Source organism: Silene latifolia, chromosome X (genome assembly GCF_048544455.1).
Source record: "Silene latifolia isolate original U9 population chromosome X, ASM4854445v1, whole genome shotgun sequence".
NCBI classification, from domain to species: domain Eukaryota; kingdom Viridiplantae; phylum Streptophyta; class Magnoliopsida; order Caryophyllales; family Caryophyllaceae; genus Silene; species Silene latifolia.
In genome coordinates this window covers 138482564-138491110 of record NC_133537.1, presented here as the reverse complement: position 1 = coordinate 138491110, position 8547 = coordinate 138482564, and the positions used below count along the sequence as shown (strand labels likewise).

The following is an 8547-nucleotide window of genomic DNA, read 5'->3' as shown; positions in this document are numbered from 1 at the left end:
CTAGTGCCTCTTATCAATTGTTTACATCCCTTTTTAATCATCTTTCTTGTTTACTTTTATTGCTATTTAGTTTAGTGATCTTCTACTTCAAACCCCAAATTGTGACACCCCTAGACACCACTAGTTGCAATTGAAAATCTCATCTCAATTGCCGTCCCTTGGGATCCGACCTTTACTTACCTCTTTACTAATTGTAGAGTTGTTTGTGGAGTTATAAATTGTGTTTTGGTCTAGGTGCTCCTAACGACAAGTACCGAAAACTAAACCTCCAAGTGAGTCCGACCAAAATTGGCGCCGTTGCCGGGGACGGTGTTAACTTGATTTAGATTTTCTTAAATTGTTATTAGTTGTGTCTTTCTTTGCCTTGGGGAAGTAAAACTCCTCAAGGTTTGTTCTAATTATTTTCAAGTTGTTTGATATTTTGCATGTCTAGAAGATCACAAGGTAACTTGTTACCCTTTGATCGCGAAATTGAAAGGACTTTGACAAACAATAGAAGACTTGCTAGAAGAACTTTGAGAGGTATTGGTGAGGTTGTAGATATTCAACCAAACACTATTGAGTTCATCAACCCTTTTGCAAGAGAAGGTGAGGAGAACCCAACACAAAATCCAACACAAAATAAACCCACAATGCCTAAATTTTCATCACATTCCGTACCAACCGAGGAGAACCTACCCAATGGTACTCCCACACCACAACACTTAACCGGAAATTTCATTGCCAAATCCGCATTTATCCAATTAGTCGAAAGAAGCCAATTTGGGGGGATGCCTAGTGAAGACCCTCACTCTCACATGGAGACTTTTTGTGACTATTGTGATGCGATTTCTCAAACCGGTGTAACTAAAGACCAAATTCGATGGGTCTTATTTCCTTTTTCTCTAATTGGCACCGCAAAACAATGGTTGAAAGGTCTTGATAAGGCTACTCTCGGAATTGATTCTTGGAAGAAATTGGCTCTAGCTTTCTACAAAAAGTTCTATCCACCGGAAAAGACTAACATGCTAAGAGCTCAAATTACGGGCTTTAAGCAAAGAGATGAAGAATCTTTGTATGAAGCTTGGGAGCGATTCAAGGGAATTTGTCGCTCATGTCCTCATCATGGACTTAGCGAGTGGTTCTTGGTACAACAATTTTGGAACGGTCTTTATGAAGACTCAAGAAACATTCTCAACATGGGATCAAATGGAATGTTCACCGAAGTTGACGACAATCAAACTTGGAACAAGATTGAGGAAATGGCGGTCCATAATTCACAATATAGTAGACCTCGCAAGGCTACTAGAGGAGGAAAGCATGAAGTAGACTCTATTACTCAATTGGGTACTCAACTTAGTGCTCACATTGATACCATCAATTTGAAGTTCGAAAAAGCTATGGCTAGACTTGAAGAAGGCTCAAAATCACCAAAGCAACATGTTAATGCCATGACGGCATCTTCATCAATCCCAAGTGGGATATGTGAGAATTGTGGAACTTTGGGACATAATCGAAGTGGATTTAGGGGAACAAATGAATAAGTGAATGCTTTTCAAGCATACAAGAGTGGTACCCCTTATTCAAACTATTACAATGAAAACACCAAATTCCACCCAAATCTCTCATACAAAGGCTAAAATGTTCAAAACCCTCAACCAACATACACCCCACCTCCCATAAGAAACAAAAATCAAAGACGCTTTTACAACCAAAACCAAGGTTACCAAAATCAAACTCCATACAATCAAAAAAATGACCAAGGTTTTGATGTTCAAAAAGCGGTCCTCCAAATGCAAAAGAATCAACAAGAGTTTTTCACTCAAATGCAAAAGGATAGTCAAGCAAAGGAAATCACCATTAACAACATCCTAGCCCATACCAAAATGTTGGAAACCCAATTGACTCAACTAGCATCTTCAAGCTCACAAAGACAAAAGGGGCAATTACCACCTCAAAGTAATCCCCCAAGACATAAAACGGTTAGTGCCATTCACTTGAGAAGTGGTACGAGGTATTAAGTACCGGAGAAGCAAGTTGAGGATGAAGTTGTGGAAGCTAGTGACAAAGAAGAAGTTGTGCAAAACTCCAAGGATGGAGAACCATCAAAAGAAGAAATTTCAAAGAAAAATGAAGACAAGGCCAAGGAGAAGGACTTTGTCATTGTTGACATGGAAGAAGACTCCAACATTCCAATCATTCTAGGTAGACCTTTCTTGCACACCGCGGGTGCGGTGATAGATGTGAAGCATGGAGAGCTCACTCTAGAAGTGGGAGATGAAAGCATAACTTTCAATCTTGACAAGACCATGAGAGCTCCCCGTTTGCATGAACCATGTTTTATGGTTGATCATTATAGCCGGAAGGATGATAGAAAGAAGTCGGAACTCCAATGGAAGAAGAAAGTCGATGATGCTCCATTCAAAGAGCAAGGAAATTGTAACAAAGAGAGCTTGAAAAGCTCACCAAAGTCAAGAAATGAAGAAGATGGCCTCATTGGCCAAGATAAGAAAGTGGGAGAGTTGTCTCTATCAACTCAAGAGATCTTTAGTGACCAAGTAGATGAAGTTTGTGGTCTTTGGGACGATGAGTTTGAAGGGATTTTCAATCCCTACATTGGTAATGCTATCGATCAAGACCAACATGAAGGACAACAAGTGCAAAGATCTATTGAGGATCTTTATCATAATAATGAACAAGCTTTTGACTACTTCTTCAAGGTGTTGAGTAACATCAACAACACCTTGGACATGCCCCCATGACATCTCACTAAGGATGAGAGTTTGGTGGAGTCCTCTCCAAACCACCATTTGTAAATATTTCTAACTCCCTAACTTGCATTTTAATTCTTACATTGCATTTTTGTCATTTTTGGATTTTTATGCTTTGATCAAGATATTTATCATTTTTGAGAGAAGTGAGGGAGGGACTAATGATTTTATTGATGTGTAGTGCTTTAGCTTAGTGTGGGGATAGCAATTGCCTAGGCTATCCATGCCTTATTAGTGCCCCTACAATGAAGAACACAGGATTTGAAGAATGAAAATGACACGGGATATGCAAGTGCACGGATGGAACTGAATCCGTGTAGACTAGGAGGAATCCGAGCGTCCTTATGGGTAATCCGCTCGTCTTATGGGAATCCGAGCGTCTATGGGAGAATCCGTCCGTCCAAATGAGCTGCAATGTTGAAAATTTTGGTCTATTAGAGAATCCGAGCGTCCCAGCAGAGAAGACGCTCGTCTGAAAGAATCCGCTCGTCTTTGCAAGAAGACACTCGTCTTTTTGCCAGTGCAGATTGAGAAAATTCGCTGTAACAGAATCCGCTCGTCTCTAAGGGAATCCGCTCGTCCTGAATTGCAGAAATCCGCCCGTCTTCACTGCAAGACGCTCGTCTTCAGGCGAGATTTCCTGAACCCAAATAGAGCAGAATCCGAGCGTCCCGAAGGGAATCCGCTCGTCTCCCCCCTGCAGATTCGAAATTTCGGGTGATTTAAATACCCCTTCCCACATTCATTCATACATTCAAACACTACCCCATAAACCCCAAAACCCTCATCCTCTCCATCACCAAAAACAAGATTTCCTCAACCAAATTCAACAAAATCAAATCCAAACTTCCTTACAACAACAATTAATCACTCCTTTTCCAACAATAATCAATCCAAGCACCAAAATCTTCAACCTTTGAGTCGATTTTTGAAATACAAAGGCAAATCCTTTCATCTTAAAATCGATTTGGGTATAATTGGAAATTGAAGATTTTCAATCTTTTCTTGGTATAATCATCAATGGCAAGAACAAAAGGGTCAACAAAGGCACTCAAGGCAAAGGCACTCTCAAAAAGGCAACAATGCCTTCAAGCAAAGAAAGCTTCAATGGCTATGGTGGTTGCTAATGCAAACTTGGAAGTTCAACAACAACAAGATCCTCCCTTGGAAGCAACAACAACAACAACAACAACTCCGGAAATTGCTCAATTACCCAACTATCCGGAGGTAATTTTCATTTCTAACTCCCATAGGGATACATTTGCCAAGTATGCTAAGAAAGCCATTCTACCCACCAAATTCATATGTGAAGATGCCTTGAACAAATTGGGTGTCCTTAAACAAACGAAAGCCTTCTTTGAAGCCATGGGGTTAGGAAAATTGTTTACTACAAGAGAATTGACATACCCCTCCCTTACCTTGGAATTCTTGAGTTTATTGAAAGTGACTAAGGTAGAGACTAAAACATATATCGAGTTTCGCCTTGCCAATGTGAATAGGCGCATCACCTTTGATGTTTTGAGTAAAGCATTAGGTCTTAGCGATACACCATACTATCATAAGATGCCCGAAAAGTATGACCCCGCTCCTCTTTGGGAGGCGATTTCCGGGAAGAAATTTGTGAGCTTCCATGCTTGTCGCGCTCTATTAGTCCACCATCCGGGCATTAGAGTGTGTCACAAGGTCATCGAGAATACTATAATTGCAATAAAAGACACTAATCACTTTACAAAGCTCGATTGTGTTCTACTTGAGTCGGCCTTAAATGTTGGAAGGGAATTCACTAAGCCTTACAATGCTCTAAGGCTTTTGGTGGAAAGATGGCTCAATGTTGATTGTGGTAAGGAAGGCACCGCTTTTATCGTAAATGGAGGTCTAGTTACTCTCTTGGCCAAGTACTTTGATCCAAATTTCAGCAAGGATAACACCTATGTGGCGATCAAAGGGGGTCATCTCATTGACATGGATGCCATGATTAACAAGTACAAGTGGGTCAAGCACAACTCTCTTGACACCAACTATGGGTGGCTCACTAATGATGCTAGATCTTTCACTTTGCCTTCCAAGATATGCCACTTGAGTGCTCATCGAACAAACTACCTACTTCCACTCTCAAAGGGCGCCGAGTACATCATCCGTCAACAAAGGGGCGAAATTGAAGAGCCCTCCTCCTCCATTGTCACACCACCATATCCATTCAAATATCAAGAATTCAAACCTAAAGATGTTGAAGTGGGAAATGACTACATGACTCTACTTATGCAAGAGATGCATAAACAGGCTTACAATGATCGAGTAGATGCATACTTGGCCCAATATCCACCCCTCCTTCATTTAGCTAGGCAAGGACTACTTGATCCTTCATGTCCTTTGCCTAGTTGGGCGGATAGGGAAGTCTTCTTTCTAAGCACATCTAGGGGTGAAAGACCGGGTGAAGATGGGAATGTCGATGATGAGGTTGATGATGATGAGGGTGTTGATGAAGAGGTAGATGATGAAGAAGAAGAGGCTAATGAAGATGATGAAGGAAGTGAGCAAAGAAGTGAAGAGGGAAGTGGTGATGAGTCCGCTTCTATGGAGGAAAATGATGACAATGATGATATGGTGGAGGACTAGCAAGCTTTGAAGGCTCCTACCCTCTTGAGGTTTGTCTACTTCTTTCTTTGTTTTATTTATTTTTATCTTGATCATAGTTGGAGAGTCCTAGCAACATGAGGACTAACACCTCGGCCCCATTGAGGTGTTCTTATTTTATTGTTCCCGTTTGAAAATCCAAAACGACAATTTAGTTTCATGCATTGCATCTTGTGTGCATGAACTACCCCAAAATTTAAGACATTAGAAATAATGTCTATCTCGGTTTGGGGAAGTACATGCATACGCAACGGGAGTTAATCTAAATTACGCTCTCCGTCATAAACAAAAACCCATGCATCATGTAGTGTAGATTAGTATAGCTTGTATTTAGTATAGAATTCATGCATCAGGCTTGCATAATTTCCTATCATTTTGGCCATTGAGGACAATGCCCATATTAGTGTGGGGATGGGGAATTCTAACTTAACTTTTATTCAAAAATCAAAAAAATTGAAAAATTTGAAAATCCAAAAACAAGTTCATTTCCTTTGCAGTGTAGACTTGTATATATTTTGTTTGTTCTATCCTTGTTCACATTGATCGACTACGCCACATCCGAGATATGAGGATATTGAAGACCGCATGATATGATCTTTCCAATTTCCTTTTTCCTCTTTATGTTAATGACTATGTGGCTTTATTTTGATTGATGTGGTATAACAATGTGAATTTAGGACTTGCATTTAGATTATATGGCATATTAGTTGGTAGATCATTTGCATTAGGATGTATATGTGTTAGTTGCATCATGGCATGTAGTTTGCATGTTAGAAAATTTTGTGAAACCGTCTACTTGGGAAGCTTGACAAGTGTATATAGGCCCTAGTAGATGCTTTTTCTTCTTAAGACTTTGCTTGTTAGAATACTTGTAAAACACCCTAGGATGTGTCATGCTAGTATCCTTTGACCCATGGATTAAGGCCTAGTCAAGAGTACCTTGTGGTGTGATAACTCCTTGGCTACCGTTTATTCCAAGGTGACCCTTGAAACCATGCATGCATCCATCATCCATGTTCTACCACATTTTTGTCATCAAAGGGAGTGGGCACAAAAAGAAATTGATTTGAGTTCAATGAAATGAAAAGTGAAAGAAAGTTTGCAAAATGCATCAAATGAAAAGAGGAGCAAAAATAGACTCCTAATGCTTCAAATGTAAGGCACCCTCACTACATATGGGGTGACTTTGAAAATGTTCAAAAAGAAATGCAAAAAGTTGAAACGTTGTCAAGTGTTGAAATGCCAAACATCAAAGAAATGGCAAAAGAAAGTGTTCTCAAATATCAAATGCCACAAGAAATTGGGGGGAAAAACAAAAACAAAAGCAAACTCCCAAAATGAAACTCAAATATCTATCAATCCCTTTATCCATCGTATCCATTTTTGTGCATGGTAGAGAGGGGACGACCCTTCTTCTTGTCTAGGCAAGAGGGGGAATTCCACGATCCTCCAGTGTTTCTAACACCATAGGGAGCCTACTCTTGACAAAAGCATTTAACAATTGAGGACAAAGGTACCCTAGCTTGACACAATTTGGAGGTGATTTATTGGTATCCTTTTAGGCTTAGTAGTTTAAAGAAATTGAATCTATGAAGGAGTGTGTACCCTTGAATTGCTTCCCTTGTAGATAATTTCCGCCACTTAGATGAGGAAAGTGGCTATTCTTTTGTAGATGCATCCATTACTTGATTTTGTGTGCTTTAATGTTTTGATGTGTCGCCATTTTGGCAAGACCCACCTTGCCTTGCAAGAAGGCATCCTACCTCATGGTTGTCTTGTTGTGAGTTGAAGGGGCGGAGTGAGACCCGCTAATTGTCTCATATCGGCTATGCTATTAGGTTAGTTTAAATAACGGTCCTAGTCTTTGTCACCTCTTTACTCGGGACGAGCAAATGTTCGGTTTGGGGATATTTGATGTGACCATAATTAGAGCATATTTAGTCCCCAAATTAGCCTTGTTCCAATGCTTTTTAGTGCATATTTGGGTCATTTATTGTCTTTAGTCCTTTGTTTTGCATGCATATTCTTTGAAGTTTTGTTTTCTTGGTAGGAAAGGAGTGCAAACCTTGCATTTTCATGGCAAAATGAAGCTAAATTGATTGAATTCAATGACCAAGCATCAAAGAGAAGACAAGACTAAAAGGCCTTTGTACATACTATAGTAGATGGGAAATGATGAGAAGAGATCCTTGCATCCCCGAGGAAATCCTCAAGGATTTTATGAAGAAAAGAAGAAAGGAAGAAGTTGTAAGACAATCCGAGCGGATTGCCCACAATCCGCCCGTCCAGCAAGGGCAATCCGAGCGTCTTCCCCAGCTGGACGCCCGTCCAGAAACACCACATTCCGCCCGTCCACCACCACAATCCGCTCGTCCAACAAGAAGGCAATCCGCCCGTCCCGTGCCCTGGATGTCGGATTGCGTGACAACTATTTCGTCTTCTACACGTTTTATGAAGGATGCGCATATTTTTCTAAGACCGGAGAAAAGGAGACCGGAGTCTCTCTTGAGACCGACGATTCCTCAAGGACTTAATCGTCATTTAAGCCCTTAGTAAACCCTAATTTATGTACCTAATCCCCACTATAAATACCCTATTAGGCTAATTTGATAATCATGTTCTTTTTAGCAATCTCTAGGGTAGTTTATATCAATCAAATCTCTCTTTAATCTTGTAATCAACATTTAATCAAGTTTTAATACAAATCTCATTTCCTTAATCTCTCTTTTATTCATCTTTCATTTTGGGTAATTGAAGATTATTTGGGTTATTATTAGGAGATTGACAACCTTCCAATCAATCATCAAGTACTTCTATTATTCTTTGCTTTATTATTGGAATCATTAGTAGGTATAATTCTCTTAATCCCTTTTTAATTATTGTTAATTATCTTCATTTATTCATCATGTTTCACTTTGTTGATATGATTGACAACCTTGCTAGCATGTTCAACATGATAATGAGTGAGTAGTTTCCTTAGCTAGGGTTAATGGGTAATTAGGGGAAACCAACATGGGGGATGATTCATGCTTAAATTAATATGTTTTCATAGTTTATTTGCTTGCTTGTTGTGATCTCAACTTATGCACATGTTATGTTTGATTAAATGCGAGCCTATGAATCCTTGCATTTTTTTACCCATCACCTATTTTTTCAATGAGAC

The 8547-nt window shown here is 39.7% G+C and overlaps 1 non-coding gene across 1 annotated transcript; it reads right to left on the bottom strand.

Annotated features, from left to right (window-relative positions):
• Nucleotides 1-1004: 1004 nt before the first annotated feature.
• Nucleotides 1005-1111, bottom strand: LOC141625799 (small nucleolar RNA R71). The gene has a single exon (XR_012535552.1). It is a non-coding gene; the product is annotated as a small nucleolar RNA R71 (small nucleolar RNA).
• Nucleotides 1112-8547: the final 7436 nt, after the last annotated feature.